General features: G+C 39.0%; 1 protein-coding gene and 1 long non-coding RNA gene across 3 annotated transcripts in view; one reads left to right on the top strand and one right to left on the bottom strand.

Moving 5' to 3' along the window:
* The window catches only part of MACROD2 (mono-ADP ribosylhydrolase 2), a 1,878,458-nt gene that overhangs the window by 1,010,160 nt on the left and 840,641 nt on the right, over positions 1–27,657 (bottom strand). The window lies entirely within an intron of this gene.
* Positions 568–10,445, top strand: LOC148108067 (uncharacterized). The gene is made up of 3 exons (XR_015720965.1): positions 568–712; positions 3,926–5,561; positions 8,514–10,445. It is a non-coding gene; the product is annotated as an uncharacterized LOC148108067 (long non-coding RNA).

The following is a 27,657-nucleotide window of genomic DNA, read 5'->3' as shown; positions in this document are numbered from 1 at the left end:
ATTTATTAAATTAAATCCCTTTTATTAGGCTAACGCGATATTATTTAGAGGGATAGGGGCACAAATGCGAAGACAGGGCTGGGCAGTGAAGTGGAGAATCGTTATCTTTTTTAAAAAGGAGCAGCTACTCCTCAGCTCCGTGCAGGTGTCTTCAGGCAAGAATGAATGGTAGTCCAGTTCTTTCTAACCTTCTGATTTTTTCAAAGGAAAAATGGCAGCGAGGACTTCAAAGAGAAATCTCCCAATTTTTAAATGCAGGCCACAAATACGTTGCCCTTTAAAACTGTGCAGTAATCTGGGTTTGGGCACAAAAACAAAGCTGCTCTAAGATATTCCAGGAACCATGAGTTTTATATAAGAACTAGGCTTTTGACAAATGATGGGCAAGCTGGAGTGGATAGGTCAGGACAGTCACTGTGGACGTTCTGGGAAGCTGCAAGGACAAGGAGGCAAGCTGGAGACCTCATCCTGAAACACCAAAGTGGTGGTTCTCAAAGACTTATGGGAAAGCTGTTCTGGAAAGTCCCTAGAAATTTCCCACCAGTGATTACAGTCTGCAGCAGTGAAGTTAGCGGTTCTCAAGCCACTAAGCCACTAGGAATCCCACATCTGCCCACATATCGGATGGCTCCACTTCTGCTTCCCAGTTTCCACATCAGTTCCTCTAACTGGCAATCTGGAATCTGAACCATAAATGAAAGACGATCCTGGGGTAAGTGTTTCTCAATTTTTCCTCTGCATTACAGCCCGAGAAGGTGGGAATGATGCCAAGTTGACAACAGATCATCCTAGCGCATGAATAAAAATCTCTGCTTAGAGTTCAATGAACATTTCACTGGGATGCATCCCTAAGTTTCCTTTCTCCCTCTCTCATCACTTCTCCTCCCCTCCCCCCACTTTTAAAAACATTTTTCTTTCTTCCTCCTCCTCCCCTTCTTCCTCTTCCTCTTCTTCTTTGTATCTTAATACCAACAAAATACCATTGCAGTGATCACCAGGAGTTTGGGCTGAGGGGAGTGTATGACTACAAAGGAATAGCATAGAAGGATGTTTTGGGGGATGATAGAAGTGTTCTATATTCTGATTGTGACAGTGGTTACAGAAATCTGTATATGTATTAATTCATATAACTGTGCGCCAACTGAGGTCAATTTTACCATAGCAAAATAACTGAATGATAATAGCACTAAAACATCAAGAAGAAAATGACATACTTTCTGTATCAAAAGTAGGATTCCAGGCACCTGGGTGGCTCACTGGGTTAAGCATCTGACCCTTGATTTCGGCTCAAGTCATGATCTCAGGGTTATGAGATTGAGCCCTGAGTAGGGCTCGGTGCTGGGCATGGAGCCTGCCAAAGATTTTCTCTCCCTCTTCCTCTGCCCCTCCCCCTCACCCCCCCCCCCACATGCACTCTCTCACTGTCTCTAAAAACAAACAAAAATAAAAAAGTAGAATTCATTAAAGCAACTTAAATTAATGAAGTACATATACTCTGTAGATTAAAAAAAAACTATAACTGAATAATACCATGTGGGACCTCATTAGAAAGTCAAAAACATGCAGAAGATGACATTCAGTGGTAGATGCCTTTAAATAAGTCAAGAAACATAATCCATTACTAATATCTAGATGTTGGTCCTTCATGAAGGTTAAATGAGCCTGTCCAAAACTATACTGGGGCATGTTTTTATATGAGAAGATATTCCTTGTGTACTACTTACTCTATTTAGAGGCAATGGTCAAACGCCCTTAACTCTAGTCATGATTGTAAACAGTAAAAATTGAGATTATGGTAGAAAACAAAATCCATTTTGACAAAGGACAACCCTGTGACTAGGAAACAATATGATAGCAGTCATTATTATGAGACAACTAAATAGACTGAACAAACCCTAAAGGAAAAACAGCTTGTAAAACACTTGCTGTTTCTACAAGCATATTGACTCAGATGAAAATCCAATGGATTAAAAAAAAAAAAAAAACTGTATTAAGTTGCTTTGACAAAGCCTACACAACTTGCATAAGAAATGTATATCGTTCAACTTGCTTAAATGTAGACATTTAATACACTTAAAGCCTGTTTTAATGATTCATCTTATCAACATCTTCACTTGTGGTAATACTGTCTCGTCGGTTGCCTGCCACCCTCTCTCTACATTTTGAAAATATCTAGTCAAAATGCAACAATTGGTGGATGTAGACAAAATCTTTCAATTCAAGCCCGCCTTACACTCACACTGAAGCACTTTTCAACTGTCATTTCAGAATGTCAGTGATTAGCATGCAAAAGGTTTATTTAATTTCTTTCTTTTCAAGGAAAAGAGGTTAGAAACAGCTGTCACTCAGGTGATGAATACGAGCTGCCAGCCTTTGAAACAGCAGGTGAAGTAGTTGAGGTTGGAATTAATTAGCATTTACAGAACCCCCACACTGGATTACACCCTGGCAAGGAAATGGCTGTCCTTCTTTGTAAATTATTTCACCTATTAAAGTCGTCTGGGTATAAGGTATTATGCAAACATATAGCCAAAAGTTTGAACCTTCAGAAGCAAACAAAATAGTTTTCTGCTCTTTCTAAAATTCGAGGCTCATACGCATAAATCTAAATGTAATATTCAGTCAGGAGTCACGCCCTAGCCTACAATAAGCTGTTTAAAAAATTACATTCAGGGGCACAGAATGATTTCTAGCACACATGTGGCATTCCACGTTAAAATTTGAAACCGTCCTCCGTGCTGACTAAACAATGGCTCTGAAGCCATTTGATTTGTAACATATCATGAGAGAAAGCATATTTTTGAAAAGAATTCTCTCCCTGACCACAAACGCTGTTTCTATTTGGTTTAGGTTTCATTAAGGTCATATTCTCAGAGCATACTCAAACATCAAACATCTTACCGGGGGGGAAAAAAAGGCAACTCTTTCGTGTTTCAGAACTCCATATAAGTCTTAACAACTGGTTATTTCAAACAAGCCATCATCACTCATATGACCTTTAATGTATACGATGAACTTATTTTAAAAGCTTATCAGCGATTAATATCAGATATTTAGTGATAGGGTAATAAGTGAGCATCTGGCGGTCTCCAAGAGTAAGAAAGGGCAGCGCACTGTTGCAGTGCCCACAGAAAACCGGGATGTTGAGGCTAATTAAAAAGCTCCTTATTATTGCTTGGAAGCCAAAAGTCACAACACTGTAACCAGATGGTTTCCCTGCTCCAAACTGGGCCAGAGTCAGGGCAGAAGTTCTGACTGGGGTTAAAGTAAGTCTTTGCTTTGATAGCATAAGAGGTGATTGTCTGAGTCCTCTTTATTCACAAGAACATTGTGTGTGTGTGTGTGTGTGTGTGTGTGTGTGTGTGTGTGTGTGTAAGAATCAGAACTAATTATGAAATGAAGCATTTCATACAAGGCAGGAACAATTCATCTCAGAGGCCCAAATGAGACAACTCTGCCCTACAACTACAACCACTACCTCCGCCTCATTCCCCTCTACCTGCTCACCACCTCCCACCTTTTTCTTCCACTACCTTCACTCACTACCTTTACCCCCTCCCAGCCCTTGCTGGGCTGCTACCCCAGCCCCACCTCCACCCACCACGTCCTAGTCCCCCACCCTAGCCCCCATTCCACGGACACACCCTCACGTGGGGACCTCTACTGGCTCTCTCCCGAGTCACCTCCTCCTCCCTCTACCCCTTTTTCAGCACTTAGCACTTCCACCATGACAGATAGGGACACCTAATCTAATGGCAAGACAGGCTGAAGGTAGAGAGGGTTATGGCTTAGTAGTTGTTTAAAAAAAAAGCTAGTGAGAATGTGGCCCTGTTATAGTGTCTCACTATGTGTTTAGAATCACGTGTTGCTCCCATGGTTTTCTGTACACATCCTTTCTCATCAGAGATTTACATCCATTTTATAGGGAACTTTGACATCCTGGAGGAGCCAGAAGAGTAGACAGATGGCTGGTTCACTGGACACATTTCCGAGCTCTTCTGCCTTGGTGACCCTGCAGCACGCTACAAGGAGAGGCAGTGCATAGTGGTCATAAGAAGAAACTCTGGGGGGCAGATGGGCTGGATTTGACTCCTGGCTCTGCCACTTACCAGTGGTACTACCACAGACAAGTTATTTATCCTCTCTTGAGCTCTTGAGCTGTTTTCTTAAGTATAAAGTATAAATAATAGTAATAGTAATAATAATAATAATAATACCTCTCTCATAGGTTATTGGGACTGAACGAATTACCACTTACACAGCATTTAAAACAATACTTAGCACAAAATAAAAATTATATAAATGTTCTAAATAAATAAAATAAAAATTCACATCTACACTGTGCAAATTTCAGAGAAAACCAGTATCTTCGATAAAGAAAAGTAGCTTATGTCATTTTTCTTTGATAAATAGCAAGGATATTTTTAAATGGCTAGGTATTTTCTGCAGAAATTAGTTTTGTCTACAAAGAGCGATTAGCGTATAAATTACATTAAAATAAATTTTTGAGACATTAAATCACTTATACCAACAGAAACTTTGAAAAATACCTTAGAGGTTAAAAATTCTAATGCTTTCTTTCTGTACTAAGATGCAGAGAACATGGTTTGGAGGAGCCAATGCTGGCATTTTAATTACCCATGCCAGCCCTATCCTTGTTGCCACAGATAATGATAGTGTGTTATCTGTTTATAGGATTTTAAGAAAACTGAGGAAGACTTCAAACTTAAAAAATAAAAAATAAAGACTTCAAAGTTATCCAAAAAGGACAGTAATTTCTGGCATGGATAATTTTATTGCTGTTGTTGTTAAAGTTTAAGATTTCAAAAAGCCATGAAGCATGATGTTGACAAGTCTCACAATTCTCCATGAAAGAGAAAGAAGGAAGGCTGTCATGTTAAAAGAGAATTTTTTTCTCTGAAAACTACTCTCTCTATTCTGTTAATATTTATTTGAAAGTCTCAACAATTATGTTTGTATAAAAGGAAGAAACACTGGCATCATGTCTTAATGCAGCCAGAAATTATAGCTGCATCATCCATCTTTCTTATCATTCTCTCTGCTCTTCATCCTCCAACTTTAAATGACTGCTCAGGATCATTGAGAATCTGCGAAGATACGAACGAAGGTGTCTGTATGGATATCTATGTATAAGGAAGAGAGATGGGTAACTTTTCAAAGGTTTTATGTGACGAGTAAGAAGGGAGGGAAGGAGAGGTAGCAACGGAGACTAAAGGGAATGGGAGCTGATGAATGCAAATGGTTAAGTTTTTTACTCCGCCTCTGCCCAGGGCCTGTCTCCTGCTTAGCTGAAAGTCAGTGTCCTGGCTGTTCTTTAGCTCATTTCCATTTGAGGGAACAATGGCTCTAAATTAAAAATTCTTCATTGCGGACAGTATCTGCAGAGGCCATAACAAGAACTCCCAAGAACTCCGTTCTCTCAAGGGAGTGGGGAAGGTCATCTAAGGATTGTGCCCATGCCCGGTCCTCCCCTTCTCAGAATCAGAGGCAAACCAGTTCCAGGACTTTTCTCCACACTGCTGCCTTTTATGCCATTCCAGGTAAGGCCGTACATATATAATTAGGTTTGTTCAATTCTTTGACGTATTTAGTAAGGATTTAATAATTGAAAGCTATGTGGAATGTAGCTATTCACTTATGTTTACTTTTTAAAAATTATTTGGAGTTCACTTAAAACTTTTTACTAAGTCTCCCACAACTGATCACGAAGTTTCTTAAAGAAAATCATGTTTTGCGTGTATGAAGGCACATTTTCTGTTTGCTTTCTAATTTTTATCTGAATTAGAAAATATCCAGGATCGTATATAAATGAAGTCTTCGTCCATCATGTCTGTGTCTCCAGTGCCTAGAACAGTGCCTGGGACATGGTAGTTGCTCCATAAATATCATGTGAACAACTAAAACAATATGAACAGAAACTAGACATGTGGAATTCTACTACTGAGCATTAACTCTGAGCAAGGCACATAGCAGGCACTTGACGTGCATGATCTCAATCTCCCAACACTGCTGAAAGTTAGGTGCTTCACAGATAAAAACACTGAGGTGAAGAGAAGGCAAGTTAACTTGCCCAGGATCTCACAGTTAGAAATGGAAGATCTGGACTTGAACATGGATAGGCATACTCCAGAATCTGTGCTCAGAACCCCACATCTGCTATAAATTTCTCTAATCCCAACTTCTCATTTTTCCCTATTCAAGTAAACATCTGAGAACTCAAATATGGCTTTTTATACACTGATGAGAAATTATTGTACATATTTGTGAAAATGAGAAATGTAATGACTACAATGATTTTCACTAAAATGTATTTTTACGTATTCTTTTAAAAAGTACTTACTGACATATAAAAATTTAACAATTAATTTCTCTCATTTTAAACCCCTTCATAAACCTCCCTTACTTTCCCCCTAAGCGGATACAAGAGCAGAGCAAACCAAACAAAATCATGCGTTAAGTGTAAGCAATTAATATAGCTCGTTGTAGTTAGTTATTTAAAACAGGAAAAGTGCTCGCAAGGTATTCCTAGATGTGAAAATAATGCTGGTGTCATTTATTGTGCATACTTCAATACAGTTTTGTCACAAAATAGAGAAACTCCAGTGAATTTGAGAAGGGACTTGAGAATGTGGCCCATGTTGTATGTTGAGTTTTTTCATGGTTGTTTCATACAGACATCCTTCAGAGTGTGACCCCTCCCAGCACGTGGTATCATATGCATGCTTCATATAGGGGGAGAATGGTGCAGACTTACCATTTAAGCACTTTCAAAACTGTCCCAGGCAGGCAGGCAGGCAGGCAGGCAGGCAGGGGACCTGAGTTTTAATCTTAGCTTTGATACTAACTAGCTATGTGATCTTGGGCAAATCACTTAACTACTCCCTGCTTATGTTTCCTGGAAGCTGGATTACATATCCCTTAGACACCTTCCAGAACTAAAAATATCTTTCAATTCACTACCTTTTAAGGCTTTTATTCTTGGTAAATTCTAAATCCTAATTAAGGATTTATCTATATCTCTAAATCCCTCCCCTCTTTTTGAAAAATGCTTCAGAAGTTTGTTTAGAGATGAAAAGAAACACTTAGGTAGGTGACTTACCAGGGTTTCTTAAGGTTTGGTTACTTGGAAAGGCTGTGAGCCTGGGAGGACAGAATGCTAATTCTGTACCTACATTATCACACAGCCAAACTGCCTCTGGATCTCATGGAATGAATGGTAGGCATAAAACAGTGGAGTAGCAACACCCCCAAGATCCTGCAGTTGATGGGCAAGAAAATGTATGAAGATGCATGCTACCCAGACTTTAGCATAACATCAATGTTTCTGCTCAACCTAGGAAACCCAATTTGTTTTTGTTTGGTGGGGGGGAGGTGCTATGGGTACAAACACAGAAAATGCAACACACTGTTATAAGAACAGACTCAGATTTGGGGCACCTGGGTGCTCAGTTGGTTAAGCCTCCAACTCTTGGTGTTGGCTCAGGTCATGATCTCAGAGTCACGAGATCGAACCCTGCCTGGGCTCAACGCTGGGCAGGAGTCTGCTTGAGATTTTGTCTCTCCCTCTCCCTTTGCTCATTCCCCCTCTCTAATCTGTGCTATCCCCTCCCCCAAACTCAATCATAAATAAATAAATAAATAAATAAATAAATAAATAAATAAATAAATAAATAGAATAGACTCAGATTAAAGGGGTCTGGGGACAATAGCAGTCTTCAGCCATTCCTGGGTTGACAAGAAAATTTGATCACCAGAATTTTGCAGAGTTGACTACATATCATGATAAAATCTGAGTACCTTAAAGACAATTTTGAACAAGTACATAAGAAAGGAACAATTATTTTCTGCAAATACTAATAGAGATCCTGGAAAAAACAAAAGTGACTCTCTAATACCAACCAATGTAGAGTAAAAATAGCCAATTTTACAGAACTTGGACAAGGTTGAGTCTAGAACAGAACAAAATGAAAACTTTTTTTCAGCTATTCCTTAATGAAGTGAAACTAGAGTTTACTATCTGAATCTACTGTATACCCATGAAAGTTTGTTTTGTGTATTTATACTTAATATGAAATGTAATTAATATGAAGTTCTCTTTCCAAAGAAAAAAATGGTTCAGTCATTTCTGATCTTTTATAATATTTCTATCATTTTCATAAAGTTCTGAATTACAAAATATCTTACAAAAGATATGGTTATACATGGATTTCTGGAGTAGGTGAATTCCACCTGTCTCTTTTAGTCAAAATTCTATCCAAGATGAAGAGTGGGCAAAACTAAGTAAACAGTTCTGGTCCTTACAGACTGCTGACTTAGTAAGTCTCAGTCCGGTCTGACTGTGCTTAAATTTTTAAAAATAATGCACAATAACTAAATGTACTGATAATTACAACACCTCTAATACCTTTCAGCCCAGTCCCATTAGTAGCAGACACTGACAAGTGGTTCAGTGAGCACCTGTTCCAACTTAACTTTCCCACTTACTTTCCCAGATGTACTACAGAAGACAAAGAACTAAAACCATATTTCTTCTTGGGGTTGGCATGTAATATGGATCCCCGAAGCAGAATCGACTGTGTGAACCCTGAAGATGAAAGCAAACAACATAAACTATCAGATGCATGAAAGGATGCTTTTTTGGCAAACATCATGGCACTAAAGCTAGCTCTTTTGAGGAGTTATGTCTGAGTTTCTGGCACCTAGACCTCGCTGTCGCATGTCAAGATGTGGGTAGTAGCAGCAGTGGTGTTTCTACTTGGACACTATAGTGATTAAGCATTTTTTTTTCAAGTTATGTCATCCTTGGCTCTATTGTTCTCTGCTTAATCTAAATAGGATGGATTCTGTAGTATGCAACCAAGAACCCCGATAACATACCGTCTGTGCTATAGTCTTTTTCTTTCCTTCTTAAACCTCTGCCCTCTAGCATAGCCAGCCATAACAACATACTTCTTTTTCCTTTCAACTTGAACAAAGCTTTTGGAGAAGACACTGTCTTAAGATCCACCCTCAATATACCCTGGGAAAGTTAAATGGGTAGAAGGAGGGAAGATTCTACTAAACCTATACATATAGTTGTATAGATAGTGATGAATACCCAAGAAATTGAATACTAGGAGGGTTCTTCCCCCCACAATAATGCAAAGTGTGTTTTGTTGAAATCCATATTCACTGGAAACACAAAAAGCCCAATATAATTATTGCCGATCTGGTAAAGCTGTGAAGTTAGTTAATTTTATTTCTTGAGACATTCAGAACTTTTCAAGTAAATTTTTATAATTAGTCACTGCCTTTGTCTTTTTTTTTCTTTTTTCTTTTTTTCTTTTTCTAGCCTACATATAGATAACAAACACAAGAAACAGCAAGCTGGAACTTTTTTTTTCCTGCTAAGGGAGAAAAATACTCATGTCAATTGAAAGACTTGAAATCATATCCAACAGTCTGCATGGCTCTAATTTCATCCTCCTGTAATATTCCACTCTCATTTCTATTCATTCAAGTAATCTCTTTGGCATGGCTACAGTGGGTTTGACTTTTTCGTATAATTTTCTGGCACTGCATGAACATTTAAACATATTGCTTCCTATTTAAAAAAATCTGCTTCAAACACTTCTCACTTAACAAAAACAGTGAAAAATGTCTCAGTATTACCTATAGAAAACTCTGAATTGAGGCAGAGTAGTGAAGAAGGGGACAGAAAAGAATGGGGAAAAAAAAAACCCACCACCATCAAGAGGCTACTTGTCCCAGGTGCCTTACTGATTCAGATATGTTATTTGTTTCATTTTCTCAACAACCATGTGAAAAGCCAAATAGCTTGCCCAGATTCATTAGCACACCACAGAGACAATACTGGAACTCAGAATTATCTGTCCCCAAAGCCATGTCCATCAGACTTGCCAGAGCTGTCAGGAACACATTTTGTTAAGCCCTTGTGAATCAGGCAATTGATAAATCCTGTCCTGTATCTCTCCCTTTGCATCTCTTCCAATGAGGTGAGCTAAGACTTCTTGTTCAGAGTTTAAGGTACATATGCAAATACAAATATTGCTGTACAATAAATATAAAAGGTCATACCGAGCTAGCAGAGAATGTTGCCACACTCTGTATAGAAGGAAGACTGGCAAAGCACATTCCATACTATGAATCACAAATCTATAAATGACCAGGGTTTCTGAGGAATATAACAGTTCAAGAGTCTCATGTGCAGAGAACCTTACAAGTTAAGCCTTCTATGTGTGTCCTGTCAACTTCCAACGGAGGAAATGTCATTTTCCTTTGTAAACATGATGACTCATGTAGAACCAACAGAAAGAGACAGAAACATGTAATGGCCTTTAAAAATCTAGCTCTTTGATGATTAAGTCATCCTTTCAAATAATTCCCTCTATTTTTCATTACACAACAGCATCCTGGTGATAAGGCATAATTGATAAAATAATCATTATGTATAACTCCTATGTGAGGCTAATTTTCTGAATCTAAGATCAGTCTAGAGCAGTAAGTAAGTAAAGTGAGTTTCCGTTTTCCTGGATTTATTACCCCATAGCACCACAATGTTATATTACAGAAGACTAAAAGGTATAAAGAATGCATTTGGAAATGGGCATAAGTTCAACCAGAGCTGTTAACTCTCATAATCAAAAGTGAAAAGGGAAAAACCCAGAAGAGATTTTCCTCTGGTGAATATAGAATATGGAAAGAGATTTTCTCTAAAGATGGCCATAAAAGACAAGCATTGCCTAGTTTTAACCACGGGCATCACGAGAAATGAATAAGGAAAAAAAAAGAAGTTGTGCCAACACATTATCTACAGGAGAGGTATCTAACCCAACCCTTAAGTATCAGAGCCTGAGGAGGCAAGGCCATTGGAAATACAAAGCATATTCCAGGCTGATGATGCTTATTAGATCTGTAGCCTTCCTTTCAGCCTTCCCTATGTTTTTACCACGTGTTGTAACGGTAGTAACTTGTGACAAGCAGGCAGAATGCGTGATAGCAGCATTTTTGCTCTCATCTGTGTCTCTTCAGATCAGAAATTAGGCCTCAGATTTCACACTCCACGTGCTAGCATATGTTGAAGGAGGATTCAGAGATAGTACAACAGGATATTTGCTTGAGTCTCCCTGCTCTGGACCCCTACAATGTCCTGATTCAGATGGAAGTGCTAACAAGGAACATATAAGGGTGATTATTTAGTCTGTTTATCTCTACAAAGGATCTTAAATAACTCATTTGCCCTCATTTGCCCTCCCCTAGTTCATAATCACATCAATCTTACCCCTTTGATATCGCCTGAACTTTCTATACAAGTAGTATTTAACTCTACTTCCATGTAGCAGGATTTTTTTTTATGGTTTTATATCATATGCTTAAATTGTCTTTAAAAAACCACAATGATTTTGATTATAAATCAATTTTACAAAAACTGAAAATGGCCTTGGTCTAATTTAAAACCTTTTACACACTTGAAAAGAGATACAATCTATAGGAAAATCAGCTCATAATGGCAGACAATATATATAATCTAAAAGACCCAAAAAGGTTTGTAAGTTGAAACAATTTTTTTTTTTCAAATGACCAACAGTCACCATCTTTTCCCAGACTGAGCAGTGATGAAAAAAAGGCAGAGACATATAATATGATGACTAATTTTCTACTTTTATGGAGATGATTCTCTTTCTCCCCCAGCCCAAGAAATCCTGAAGCAGATGGCCTGTAATTCAGCATGGCCCTGGAGGCCCATGCAGTCACCCAGATTGGATATTGTGACAACACAGACCCTTGGAGTACATATGCAAGAAAGCAAAAACAAACAAACAAAAAAAACACTGCCTGAGCCACCCCAGAGTTATAGATAATTCTGAGATATTCCTACCTCCTGGAGAGCTTTGAGTTAATACCACATCCTAGAGAAATTTAAGGTATTCTATAGCAAATTGAAAGCAGGTGCCTCTCCTGCAGTTGCCCCTCTAGAGTTAGTTCTGCCTGAGACCATCACCCCCCTTCTCCTTGGCTCTGACTCTTCAGATTATTTATTTCCTGCCAGATTGTCCATAATTCATATCTCGAAATGAAATGAAGGGGGGGGGAACCATAAAGGAATCAATAGAGAAGGAACTGTTGGCTTAGGTTATCATGTCAACCAAGAGACCATCAATCACCATGGCAATATATTCATTCATTCATTCATTCATTCATTCATTCATTCATTCATTCAAATAATATTTATTGGCAACTTGCTATATTCTAGAGGATACTATACTGAACATGACAGAGAAAATCCCTACACTTAGAAAGCACATCTTCCAGGAGGAAAGACAGACAATAAACTAAGTGATATGTGTAGTATGTCTGATGGCAATATAGAGGAAAATAAAGAAAGGAAGAGAATACGGAGTATCCAGTTGCTGCTATTTTAGGTAAGGTGGTCATGGAAGGCCATCCTTAAAAAGGTGACTTTTACATAGAAACCTGAAAAAAGTGGGGGCAGGAGAGAAAGTGATTTCCAGGGGAGGGAAGAATAAGAAGATCCATGAAGCTGGGGAGGATAGGTGAGAAAACAGCAGAAGATGAGGTGGACTTTGCGAGAACTTGACTTCACTTAAATGAGATTGGGGAGCCAACAGAGGGTTCTAAGCAGAGGAGTGGCATGATCTGACCTATGTTTTTCAAAGAATCACTCCAACTGCAATGTTGAGCATAAGCTATAGGAGGGCGAGGTCTGAAGCAGGGAGAAAACCAGAATGCAGCAGTAAAGTAAATGAGAGATGGCGATGATGATGATGGTACCAGAGTGGAGAAAGAAATGCAATTCGGTCGAGAGATGATTAGATGCCATGTATGTTTTAAGGTAGAGCCAATGAGATTTCCTAAGAAGCTCAAAACAGAAAGTTAAGAGAAAGAGGGTAGTCAAGGAGTACACTAAAGATTTTGCCCTGAACTATGGAAGGATGGGGTTCCCATGAACTGAGATGAGAAAAACTGGGAAGAAAGTGTGTATGTGTGTATGCTGGGGGTCAATACGGTGTTAAATAAGAAATTCTGTTTCAGAGATGATACATTTTAGATGCTCATCAGAAATCCAAGCGGAGATACTGAGTAGGCAGTTGGATATACAAGTCTATAAATCAGAGGAAAGGTCTGAGGTGGAATATAAATTTCTGATTTATTAGCATATAAAGCCCCAAGTCTAATTGAGATTACCAAGAATGAGTGTTGATAGATAAGAATTCAAAGACTGAATTCTGGGATTCTTCAACATTAAGGGGGCAGTCACACAGTGCGAACCAGTAAAAGATCTGGAAGGAACCGTCAGTGAGGCAGGAGGAAATTGTTTCACATGAGAGGATCAACTGGGTCAAGAGAGAACTGACCACTGGTTACTGAGAATGGATACACCAGTTGCTATAAGACAATGAGGAAAAACTCTTTCAAACTCCAGCTCCTAACTTTAACTCAAAAGCAAAAGCTTTTGTAGAAATATCCTGCTCACTTACAGAAATATCCTGCTTATATTTGTAACACTTAGGAAGTAAGTTATTTTACTTAGATTGTATTGAAATTCTGTTGATAGTTCATGTTTTAAGATGATGTCCCTAAACCATATGCTCAAAATACCCTCAGGCTTTTAAAATCCTTACTGAATGAGGAAATTATTCAATAAAAGGAAATTATCTCAGTGACTGTGTTATTAGGAATGTAGCTTAGCGATTTTCCAGAAAGACGGATTACCTGGCCCAGATGGATAATTTTCTTAGTCTGGTACCATTGAAGCTGATAAAAATCAGTTCTAGTCACTGTTAATGAATATTTGCCACTTCACCTCTGGATACCAATGTGTTGTCTAGGGCTTGAAGAAAACTGTAGATTCAGTAGGCAGAGAGCACCTCAAAATATCCAAAAAAATTAATGAATCAAATTTCTATCAAGCAGCATATTTTATCATCATTCAGGGGTATGTAAGGGCAGACACCCGTGTTTTCTAAACATAATGATAAAATAATTTGAAATATAAAAACTGACTGAGTTCTACAATATTCTTTGACTTGCATATTAGAAGTCCCACTTAGATGTGTTTGTGTTAATTAGAGGGGGCTAATAAGCCATGCATTTTTCTCTAATCACCATAGGAATCCAAGGCAGTTAAAGAAGGAAAGAAAGATGGAAAAACGAAAAAAGGAAGGAAGGAAGGGCTTATACATCTAAAGAGAGTTAAGAGTTAAGTTGGGAAATAAATAGCCCTAGAACATGTATAAAGTAATTTTTTGTGGCAAGTGGGGGGAAGCATGAAGACATTTTAAATATAAGTATCTTCAATACTATGAACTGAGAGGTTAGGAAAAGTAAAAGATTAGGAAAGATTGAGAGATTTGTCTAATGTCACAGGGTAGCCATAGACATTTCTAGAACCTGGAATCCAGGTCTTCTAAACTCCAAGTTGACCAGTTCTGACAAGGCTACCCTACAATCAGGAATCAAAACTACTCCTTCAGGTGCTAAAAGATTTGGTTAAAAAAAAAAAAATCTGATGTAATTTGATCTTCTTCAATAACGCATGTACAATATTAGGCATCCTTATAAACTCTGGACACAGTGATTGCACACTCACAGGGAATTCCATTTGTGGCATACAATAGATGCTAATGTGGAAATACTACGATAAATAATTTCTCCATTTGGCTGTTTTACTGGCACTTTGCTATACCTGTTGCCATTCCCTCAACTCTATCTCGGTTACAATTTACCAAAAGATCATCCCTGACACCAAATATATTTTAGCCTCAAAAGCAAAGTCCCAGCTTGCACAGTGTTCTGGATATGCTGTTTAGGTTGCCATTTGCAAATAGCATATATTGAGAACAGCTGGGCAGACAGAGCATCTGGAGCAGGAATTAGCCTTTAGGTATACAGTGACTAACAAAGATGCCAGGGAAAGAAGCGTAAGCATTAATAGTTTCATGCTTTCATATACATGACAATAATGCTTAGCAAATGGCTCAAATGTATCCTAAGCTCTATTCCTGAGAATTTTCAAAACCAACCTTAAATGTTTCTGGATCAATAGGAATTAGTTTAAATTGTGCTTGTCTCAGGCGAAGACTGCTATGAATCAATCTCCTTCCAACTATACATGAGCAGCTTAAAATTACATCGCATGCCATGGCCAACAAGTGTTGGATGCCAAATCTAAATAGAGTAGATGTAATTTTCACTAGATTGGAATATGTAATACAGAAATGGACTTTTAAAACATCATGGGAAATAACTGCCTTGCCTCTAATGGCAACATGCTCCTTTAACACCCAATACACAGATCCAATAGACTAGGAATCCATGTCACAGTACAGATTTGATTCATCAGTATATATATATATATATATATATATATATATATATATATATATATATATATATATATATGTTATACATCATTATAGTTTAAATGGATGATTGGCTGTCTTTCCTAAAAACTGTGGAAAAGTTGTATTCCCTATTTCATGTTTATTGCTCACCAAGGGAGTAGTACAATAGAGGGTTCTTGTTCTTACAGACTTTAAAAGAAATGAGGCTTGTTTAAAGTTTATTTCAACAGGCAACTTCACCGCAAGTAACTGTTATAACAAACATGCTTAAGGCTTGTACTAGACTGTAACTCTGGATAAACATACAGTTGCATATCTTCTGTGACTCACTGAGTACCCCAGATATTCTATATTCTACATCTGTGAATACCAGTTTCATCTTTAATGAGTTAATCTAAGGAAAAAAAAAAAAAAACAGCACTCGAGAGCGATGACTGAGAGATCACACTTAAAATCTAAGAAAGTTTTTAATGAAATTAAAATAAAAAATAATAAATTTCTATCGGGTCATAGGGTATTCAAAAAAAAGATTTTCTGTTCTTTTTTTTTTTTTTTTTTTTTTTTTTTGCCTACTTACATTTGAGAAATCTGAGATGAAATCAGATTTACCAGGAACACCCTTGTTTGGGATTTGGATCTATGCTAACCCACTATTATCTTGTTGAGCCCTGAACTATCCCCTGGTTATTCACACAAGGCAAGTTAAAAGAAAGACTGGACCTGAATTTTTAAGCTGGGGGCAAAAGAAAGTTCAGCAGGTCACCTAGGAGAAAAACTATTTGGTTTGCAAGGAAGGCTGCTAACTGCTCTATCCCAGCACGGGTGGTTACTGTGGGGAGCCAAGCTGGAGTTAACTTAAAAGGGAATTAATTCATCTCCCCTATTTCAGCAAGGGGGAGAGATTTTTGTGGGGATCCTGGCTGTTTGAGATGCAGAGAAATCACTAGAAATGTCTGCCTGCAGGGATCTCAGGTGCGTTCACCTGCTGGCTGCAGGCTGAGAGGAGGGGACCCAGCAGGCTCCGTGGAAGTCTGGAAGCCACTACTATCAATTGCTCTTGGGGGATGCTTTGATTTCCTCTAGGAAAAAAAGATAAAGGAGGGGCTCATGGGGCCAGGGCAGGTGGAACCTTGGAATATTTTCTATTTATTTCTCCTGAATTCTTTCTGTTATTTGGCTTCATCATTCATTGAAGTTTCTTCCTATCTGGTTTAATGTAGGGCCAGGGCTTGTTTGTTTTTGTTGTTCTCCTTGATTTCCTGGAAAACTGACAAACAGTCTAAAGAATGGGAGTGCCTGCTTTGAATTAAGCCCACTGAGTCAAATTACTGATTGCAAAGGCAGCGGTTAGAAACAAGCCGATTTTGATTCATGTTAGAAAGAGGCACTCATGGTTCCAAAGCAAGGCAAGGAGCAGAGAGAACATGGCTGTTACTTGGTTGCTCGCACAGAGGCAGGAATAAATTGCTTGTTTGTTTAACAGCTTTTGAAAGTAGCAGATAGATTGCTTTTGGTGACTAAATGTGGTTATGAGAGGTTGAACAATTGGAGTCATTTCCATAATCAGCAATTGCTGTTGCTGAAATTAGAGAGAAAAGTAAGTGATAAATAAAGGGAAAACATGTCTGGCAGGAAGCATTATTCAATCATAAGCTATCCCAAATGGTTAAAAATGTAGCTTATATTACACTCCTGTGAATTTACAACAACACGGAAAAAAACAGACCACTCAATTTCACAGTTCCAGGGAAAAATGAAGCTCTTTCTGGAACTTTTACTTTCCCAGCAATGTGTTTGTGATGCATTCCAGATGGACAAGCCTTGAAAAGTGACAGTATCCATCTATTTGTGAGAATGAACACAGAGAGAGTGAGAGTTTTCACATCCCTGTCTCTCTAAAACATAAACACTGGAAACCACAAATGAATCCACTTAATCCAATTTGGGAGGACTCCTCAGGACGAAAAGCTTTATCAGTTATCATCAAAGCATCCAGTCTAATTCTTGTTCCCTCCAGTCTTGGCGGGGGGGGCGCCAGGGTGGTTGATGAAATGAAAATAAAATAAAGCTAAAGGCAGTTGTTTGGATGGAGATATGCAGCTGATATTTTAATGTGTGGGTGATACAAGGCTGAAATACGTCAGTGGTATGTTGTGAGTTGAATTAAAATATAAAAAGATCTTGACAAATTGGAAACATGATCTAAATTTAACAGAATGGTATTTCATGGAAACAAATGTTAGCACTTGAACTTGGTTTCAGAAAGCCCTGAGTGTGGGATAGAGGAGACACTGTTTAGCAGGAACTCGTAAAAGAAAATGTCTGTTGTTTGCTAATCAACTCCAGAAAAAAAACAGGGTCACAGGAAGAGCTGCTGTGACGTGATTGCAGACTGACTCAGGAGAAGAGAGAAATGTGTTAACTGAATAAAAGGGAGGTAACAGTTCTACTCTGCTGGAGGAACTGCAGCCAAACCTTCGCATAGCCCTGCCCTCTTGCCACAGTATGAGAGGAATCCTACCGAAAGCCAATCCCTCCTCTGGGTGTTTGAATTCTACCTAGCCTTCCCTTCTAGGCAACCTTCTTCTGGCAGTCCCTTCTTCTCGCTTCTATGCTGGTAACTCCACCTCTTTCCCAGTTCCTTATCCTCAGCATTTGGTCACACTCAAGTCTTTCTCATCCTAAAAACCCCTCCCAGTGCCCTGCATTACCCCTGGGACTGCCATCCTCTTCTCCCTTTTGCCGCTGAATCCCTCAGAGTTGCTACCTCCCCTTCATTGCTTCCCTGTAATCTTCACCCCACCAGGACTTCTGCCCCTCCCTGGAATGGCCCTTCATTAAAATCACCTGTAACTAAGGGACAGTGGCCAGCCCTTATCTTCGTTGGCTGCTGGACAGCATTAAATATCATTGACCAGTCTTTCTGGAATGAGTTTTCTTTGGGTTTCCCAGACACAGCCCATACTGGTTCTTCTCCACTGGGAGCTGCCCATTCCCAGTGTTGTTAGTTGTTTTGGTTTTGTTAGTGCATTTTGGAGGATCCTTCTGCTCTGTTCAAGCTTAAAGTTTTGCTCTTTCTCCAGGTCCCTGATCCCCTTCCCCATGCTTCTTCCACAGCAGGTGGAGGGAGTTCCCTGGATGGAAACCAGAGGTTGAGTCCCTGCTTCATCAAAGGGGCCTCCCTGCATCGCCTCACAGAAATGCCCACCAAGGAGGCAATGCCGAGGAAACAACAGAACTCCCTCATCTGGGACCCATAACAGAACAATCATCTGTCTTCATGCAGCAGTGGTTTCAAAGAGTTAACAACACTGGAAACTTTGAAGAAAATTCTGCCATAAGGAAGCATTTTTGAGCTTAAAATAGGGAAGAATAGAGACCCCCATGTTCTACAAAAGCTAACCCTGGGCTCTGCAGAGAGGGTCCTGAAGAGAATCAAGGATACACAATGGAGGGTGGAGTAAAATGTTGCCACAGAAATGCGAAACAAGCTAAACTGGGTTGGAAGAAATAAGACCACTGGGTCAGCCGGGGAAGGATGACACTTGGGAGACCATTCCACCCTGAGACAGAGAAGTGGCAGCCGTTCCTTTCTGTATTGGTTATGGCCACCATTTATTATTTAGCACTCAGATGTGCCAATAAATATTTATGTTTGAGTGACTGAGATTCTGACTTTGCTACAATCTCTCTCCACCCCTTCCTCCTTAGGAACAGAATTTCTGGGTATTAGCTAGGTTCACAGTGGTCCATGAAAAAGACATTTTTCCGGTATCTCTTGAGGTTCAGAATGGCCATGTGACTACATCTGGGGTTCAATTAAAAGTAGTGGGTGCAAGCATTGCATTTACATTGAAAAGATTTGCTCTTCTAAATTTCTTCCATCTCATTAAGATGTTTTCAAACACACAGAAAAATTGAAACATACAGTAATCACCAAAACACCTACAACCTGTATTTATAGTTATTAACATTTTGCTCTACTTATTTTATACGTCTATTATTTAAGTACACTTCACCCCAAAAGTTATTTTATATGTTTCCAACAATCCCAGAGTAGATATGATCATTTTTGTTTCACAAATGAGTAAGCAGCAGGCCAGAAGTACAAGTAACTTGCTTAGGTCACACTGACAGTAATTAGTAGAACCCCATTTTGAACTCAGGCCTTTCTCCAAAATTTTTGTTTTAACTTATGAGTTTCCCATCCCTTGGACTGCCCACCCAGGGACCTCTCAGGGCTTCCGAGGCTTTGGGGGCATAAACCACCTTTCATTTTATCAGTAGTTGATATTCCAGGGATATTGTAAAAGGAGAGTTCTGAAGCTCAGCTCAGCTCCTGAGCTAGAAAAGAGAGAGGAACTCTGAACCATTAGGGAATAATAACCCTGCATTCTGTGATGCTGCCTTTGGTTGTTTCTCCTTTGTATTCTGATGGGAGGATAAAAACAGCTCTGCAGGATGGAGCTTCAACAGAGAAGAGAAACTATATTTTGCATTTCCACTACAAATATTTCTCTGTGGGGATAAACAATTCCATTAAATAGGGTATCCCTTTTCCCTCTGATTAATTTGAAAGAAGTCAGAATCTTTCTTCTTTCTTTTCTCTCTCTCACCCAAAATCAAGAATTGGACGCTTAACCAACTGAGCCACCCAGGCACCCCATCTCTCTTCTATCTTGAAATTGAATGCTTTTCACTATACTTCCTGCTGTGTCTAAGACCTATTTTGCATAGGTCTGCAGGCTGTTATACACTTCGGGGTTTGCCCAACCTCCCTCTGATGGACAAAATTTCTGAAGCTCCTTCTTGGAGTCTCATCAAGAATGATGACTCTCAGCCACCTTAATATCACGATGGAAGCTCCCAGAGCAATTCGCTTAGTAATTTACTTTGTGATACGTGCTGTGGACATAAAACTTTTAAAAGTAAAGCTCAAGTCCCAATATAAAGATCTGAAAAGAACACTTTCAATCTGTTGGTACTGACTGTTTTCGATCAGCCCAACTGCCAGGGGTGACCCCTGGGATGGGTGGCCTCACACAGTCAGGAGCAGCGGCTCCTCTGGATGCAGAGCCCACAGATTACCACATTATCATCTCCCAACTGAAACCAGAGTTCCATTTAACAAGCTGACAGGAACAACAGGACCACAAAATAACAAGCAGATACATGGTGTGGTATTTGTCATAGATAAAGGGCTGAGCTTGAGTTTAATGCTTCTAGAAGGTTTTGGAGGACATTCAAATCATCTGCTCCAAATAGTTTCTTCTCACATTTCTCTTATTTGGAGTTGCCATTTTGACACTTTAACCTTCATTTGGTGGCAATCTTTTGAAGACACCAGAAAGGCCATTAGAGTCTGTGGTGATTTCATTGATATGTCTTATGTTTCCACATGTGCACTCTACTGAAATTCTTAAGGGCGGGAGCCAAATTCAATTCTACTTTACTGTTACACCTTCCTAAAGCTAAATTTACAAATTGCACACAAACACGCACACGTGTTTGCAATAAGACTTTCCGCAAGAACACAAAGCCTCGTTTCTGTATGGTTATAAAGTAAGCATAGAAAGAGCTTAAAAAAAAATTCTAATCCAATCATAGCTGTCTTATTGCCCATATGATATAAAATAGGATTTTTTTTTTTAATCAGTCATACCCATTGCCATTTTAGATTTGGTCTTCTGAGAATATAACATCTTGTATTTCTCTATTACCTGTATACACAAATTAAATTTGAAAAGAAAAATATTATCTTTCCTGTTTTCCTCGGAATGTGCAAAAGCAGCCAATACAACATGAAATATGGCATGTGTTAGGAGAATTAATTTTGGGATGTGTCTGACAGTATATATGATGTGGACACCTTATGCCAGCAAAAACTAAAGAGAAACTATTTTTTAAACCGAATATCATATATATTTAGAGGAAGTAAATGCCCTTTTACTTTTATATATAAATTTTTATAAAAATGAAATCTCTATAACTGTCAAATCTCCAGTTAGCCTGAAACTCTTCAAATACTGAAATGTGTGAATGGACCTCTAATTGCTTTTTTATTGTTTGTTAGGAGAATCACATTGTAGGAGAACATTCTGTCAAAGAGAAGTCTTTCATTTGGACGGTGCTTTTATTTCCCTTATCCCCAGAGCTCTTACAGAACTCTTTATCCAACTTGCTCACTGCAAGCTCAGTTTCTTTGGCCACCATGATCTGGAGTTCTATTCTAAGTTTTGAATTTTGCAAACACTGTTCTACTTCCATTTAAATATATATTTCTATCACACACTAAACATTCTGAGGGAGACTCTTTGACACAGGCTGCAAGCGGCTTGCTTCCCTACTGCTTAACAGAACAATCTTGAATAATACGTACCTCCGTGATGCGCTCCTCAAGTCTGTAGCAGGAATGAAACACTCTAATTGCTATCAGTTATAACAGCAAATTCCCGGCATGTTTCCACTAAGTAAGGGAACTGAAAATACAACAGCTCTCCGTGTTTCAGCAACAAAGAGTGAGTGCTTCGAAGCTGAAGAGAGGATACCCAGAAGAGCTGGGCTTAGGGAATTTCTTTTCAGAAACATTTCTTATGTGAGGAAGGCTGCAAATTGCTTAGAGTATGAGGTATTTGCAGCCAGACAAAAGGAAATGATTCTAACACCACTTAACAGCTGCTTGCAGCTATGGCCCAAGGAGGCCTGGGAGCAAGCTGTACTTAAATCTTGGCTGCTGGCTGATTCTTGCCCAACATGGTCCATGAGACAGGCTCTGAAGTGTCCTATCAGGGTTGAGTATGACAAGATTACAGTATATATATATATATATATATATATATATATATATATATATATATCCAAATATATTTGAAGAAACACACTATGAATGGGGGGGCAGATGGAAATGTACATGGAGGGATAGTCTCTCATATGGAATTTTTTATACGTCAAGAAAAAGTTAAAAATAACATAACTAGGGATACTGGAAACTTCTCAAGTATAAACTAGGTATTTCTTCAAGCATTATGGTATTCCTTCAAGCATTCTGATAAATATAGCAACCATTGGGGAGAAAAACTTCCCTTCTTTTCTTCTAGGTTCTTTGACTGGTCTAATAATCAAACTGACATAAAACAGATTAATAGGAGAAAAAAAAATTCGTATGTACAGAAGCTAAAAAAATGAAACTCAAAGTGGGTAAAGCAAGCAGCTTTTATACATTTTAGACAAAGAAACAATAAATTTGTGAAGAATTGACAAGACAAAGATGTTTGGGTTTGGAGTAGTAAGTTACTAAAAAAGTAACAAGGATTGTTTACACAGCCTTCTTAGCCCTGAATTCCTTTTCTCTGGTAATAATGATGTCTCCGCCTCCTGGTAGGGGTGCCTTTTACGTGGGAGATTTATTTCCTGCTTTTAGGGGACAAAGGAGGATCAGAGTGTCCTTTTTGCACTGGCTGTTTCTTAAGGAACTCTAATTTAAAATAATCAATATGCCTGAGTGGCCCATGTGGAGGCAATCTGCCCTGAGCCCCATCATAACTAAAAGCCTGATGGTTCAAGGATTAAGACAAACATGGCAGGTGAAGAATGACAAGAAGGAAAAAAAATAAAACAACTTCACAGTTTTACAACTAATTTCTAGATTAGTCTCTTGGATTAAACATGGATCGTTCTATATACTTACATGCATGCACACATGCATGTATATACAAACACCCACCCCCCACATACACACACCACATACACGCTACCTTTACTCTCACAGCCATCAAAACCCTGCAACCTTCACTTTCATCCTCATTCCCTAGCTGAACTGGGCTACAGAAGAGAGGGAACATTTGGGCTCTCAACCTGCTGAGAGCCCAACCTTAGCTCTAGGCGCTCTGTGTGCTGGAGCCAGTAGCAAGGCCCAAGCCATCTGAGGAGCTGGAATATGTCTCATGCACGTTTGCTTACCTGGGGGCACAGACAGAGCCCTGCCATGAGATCCTGATGGGTCTCTTTCATAAACAACTGAGTATAGGGGTGAAAGGAAAGCAAACCTGGGTTTATAAGCTTATAAATAACTACTCAATTTGATACAGTCTTTCCTTGTCTTGCATTATTTCTCCTTTCACCCAGTACTAGCTTTTGAAGGAATCATTGTCTTTCCTGCTTTCTGGCCTTCACATAGGTCCTGCTTCCCTGCTTGTCCAGTAGTCACAATTTAGCTTTAAAGGTACAGCCTCTGAAGTTAGAAAGTTTGGAATTCATTTCTTCTCTGTTGGTCTCCCTCTGCATTGCCATGTGTTGGTGGGAAATGATAGAAAATTCCCTTGAAGACTGGCTGGCATGCCCCAACAGGAAATTTGGCAGAACCCCAATGTTCATAGCAGCAATGTCCACAATAGCTAAATCGTGGAAGGAGCCGAGATGCCCTTCAACAGATGACTGGATTAAGAAGCTGTGGTCCGTATATACAATGGAATATTACTCAGCTATCAGAAAGAATGAGTTCTCAACATTTGCTACAACATGGACGGCACTGGAGGAGATAATGCTTAGTGAAATAAGTCAAGCAGAGAAAGACAACTATCATATGATTTCTCTCATCTATGGAACATAAGAACTAGGATGATCAGTAGGGGAAGAAAGGGATAAAGAAAGGGGGGGTAATCAGAAGGGGGAATGAAACATGAGAGACTATGGACTATGAGAAACAAACTGAGGGCCTCAGAGGGGAGGGGGGTGGGGGAATGGGATAGACCGGTGATGGGTAGTAAGGAGGGCACATATTGCATGGTGCACTGGGTGTTATACACAACTAATGAATCATCGAGCCTTACATCGAAAACCGGGGATGTACTGTATGGTGACTAACATAATATAATAAAAAATCATTATAAAAAAAAAAAAGGAAATTTGGCAGAGTTCCTTTAGTAATGGCTTTTGAGGGCCATTTAGCTCTAAGCATATAAAGTATCCCTATGTGTCACACATTGCTTAGAATTATTTAAATATTTACATGTAACGAATTTAGTAATCTGTAATACCATTTGTTATATGACATAGTCACTAAGTATTGGGTTTGCTATATTTAAAGTATTTGAATTATATTATTTTGAAAACACAGATTTTAAGTATGGACAAAACTGGTTATTCAGGTGATCTAACAGAAGACAATGAGTCAACATTAGAGAGAGCAACGGCAGAAAGTTGCTACTCTCCCTCCTCCTTAAGGCTGAGGGACAAATGGAGGAAGTGTAATTATTAAGTTACCAGAACCAAAGGTAAGAGATGGGATCAAACTGCCTCCTAATTTATCTTCCTATTGCACATTGTGGGTTAGTGGAATAACCTAAGAATTTCAGGGACAAATATAGGACACAAAACGGCATGTTATTTAATTCATATAATGTACTTAGAATAGAATCCAAAGTGTTATTCTTTTTCTTCTGACTTATTATTCTTATTAGCTGTTCAAAGGTTCTGGTACTTTTTGATCTGACCTATAACTCTCCTAGGTCAGCAAGCTAGAGCTATGGATAGTTACACCAAGGAGAAAAACAAAAAACAAAAAACACTCAATTGGCAAAGGAGAAAACTTCCTGTGAGTAGTTAAAGAAGTCTGGGGATGGTTTTTGAGCTTTAGAACCATACCGGGAATTGGTTAAACTGTAGAACCTGCCAGTATGGACCCTGATGCAGTGGGTCTGGGGTAAAGCTCAGGACCAGACACACTGATTCGTTGTAGATGGTCTGAAGACCTCACCTCGTGACGTATACTCATTGTGACTGGAACTGAGGAAGAAATGATCTTCCATTAATCTTGACCTGCATATTTTTTTTTTAATAAATGAAATAGAGTTGAAGAGAAGTAAAAGTATCAAAGGACATCAAACATAATATTTTTTCATGAAACTTTAATTTTCAATTATATATGAATGTGCGTACTGGGTGGATGTAGTGAATTCCTTACTATGCATCGTAGAAGAAAAGTTGAAAAAAAAACTTTGTTCTAGGGAACTCATAGCACTCACATCAAGTGACATGCACTCACAAGACATTCTAAACTCTGAAGCCACCTAAAAGCTTAGGATTAAAGAAAAGGGTAAGCAGGAGGAAGGGAGAAAAGACTAGTGGGATATCAACTGGTATAAAGAACAGAGTTACCAAGATATAAAGAAAGAACAGTCAGTGGGCTATAACCAAAATCTGACCCATAATTAGAGTGACATGCATGTGAAATGCTTAATGAATGGATCAGGGACCATGGAGCTCTGACAAATGGTAGAGGAAACCTAAATTTAAAAGAGGTTTTACATTCTAAACAGCTATTATTACCAGTCCCTCCTTGGTCTCTCAATAAATTTCCTTTCTGCTGGAATTCTTCATGCTTCCTCAAAGCTTGATGGTGATTTTTTTTTTCTTTATTTACTTTGGAAAGGCAGAGGAAAATTGTTTCAGTATGTTCTTTAAATTAGCTTCCTTGAAGTGTTTTCCTTGCACACATTAATTATAGCTCCCTCGAGGGGCTGAAGTACCATATAACACACTGTAAGTCTGCTCCCCAATCTCCCTTCTCCAATTCAAGTTGCCAATTTTCCCTACAATCTGGGATCTGTATTAATATGTAAGCAAGAAGTACCTGGCTGAGATTCTTTCAACTATAAGAAAAGAAAATGTGCCCATCGGTGCTTGAGTACACCAAACTTAAAATGAGCAGCCTGTGGCCCATAAAATGAAGTAGCTAGATTAAATGACCTCTGAGGTCCCCCCTTCTAACTCAAACACACTCCAAAGAGAGTTTCATTTAATATCTTGTAGTACAGAGAAGAGATCGGTAGAACTTTGATGAGGCTAAGTGATTCTCATTAGTATGATCTGGTTAGAATTCCAGAGGCTCTCAAGAAAATAATACATGTCCAAGAGTCTACACTGGAGCTGTCACTGTACAAGACGCTCAGATATGGTAGTTAGTCCAAGAAAGTGTAATTACGTTTTCATTCCTGAAGACGGCAGGTTTTCTAAAGTGACCACGACACAATATTATGTTTCATCCCATAGCCACAAGTCACCGAGGGAGAAAAAAATATATATAGTTAAAGACAAAATATAGCTCTAAAACAAAGTTTTTCAAATTCCTGTCTTTCCAGATAGGGTTAAAAGCAACGGCAGCTTTGAGAATCAGAGTGGTTCATTCGCTGACCAGGTGGAACTGGAGGTTTCTTAGGAAATTTTAGGAAAGAGGTATAGGAAGAGATTCCAGGCCAAACTACTTATTAAACAATTCCTATGCTTCGGAAATATAGCAGGTGTTGTATATGGGTTACCCCATTTCCTCTGCTTGTCCCTATGAAGTAGGTGCGTTTACTCCCATTTTACAGATGGAGAAATTTCAGCTCAGTGTCAGCCAGGGTCAGAGGCAGATTTTTAATCCAAGTAATAATTCACTCAACCTCAGGCAGCTTGAACCAGAAGACAGGCCTGTTAGCTTTACGAACATCGAGTGTGTGACCTAACAACATGCAACATGCAGATGGTTCCTTAAAATTCATCATCTTTCCCATTCTTTTACTTAATTGGGTTCAAAGCTCTGGGCAGGTTCTCGCTGTCAGAAATCCTCTTCTCTCAGTGGCTTAAGCATTCACTGAGCTGGTTCCAAAAGGGAACAGTACTTAAGAAGAGTTAGGCTGAAATTCTTGAGGCACACAACAAGCCCCACCAAGCCTTCACCCTGACACCTCCAGCTCTTAACATACGCCCTTTGCTGATGAGATCTCATTCCCTCACAGTACCAAAATCCATGGCTTATATACCTCTCTATACACCTCTCATCCAGAATATTAAAAAAAATAATAATAATAATCTTCGACACTGATTTCTCTTTGACGTGCTAACCCAAATCTGCAGTGGCACAACCTACAGGCACTACAAATCCATCATGCCAGCGGAATTCCCCACCCTTCCTCAGGAAGCTGCACTTAGGTCTGAAATCACTGTTTCACTAAATGACACCACCATTCACCCACTTGACTCTAGGCAGTGTTCTCCTTAATAGGCAGACTGACACATACAAAGCAGGAGGCAAATTAAAAACAAATATTTGTTGCCACCTGACTGCAGACCTTCATCTCTTGGCTGAAACATTGCAAAAAATCTCTAAATTCCCTAATAGGAGTCTCATCTATTTCAGCACATTCTCCACATTCCTGCAAGTGTTCCCTCTCTGAAGATACACTTTTGATCATGTTGTTTCCCTGCTCAATGGCTTTCAGTGGTTTCTAGG

Source organism: Ursus americanus, chromosome 22, assembly GCF_024610735.1.
Source record: "Ursus americanus isolate L20-20 chromosome 22, mUrsAme1.1.p, whole genome shotgun sequence".
NCBI classification, from domain to species: domain Eukaryota; kingdom Metazoa; phylum Chordata; class Mammalia; order Carnivora; family Ursidae; genus Ursus; species Ursus americanus.
The sequence above is the reverse complement of the archived record's forward strand: the minus strand, read 5'-3'. Positions and strand labels throughout refer to the sequence as shown.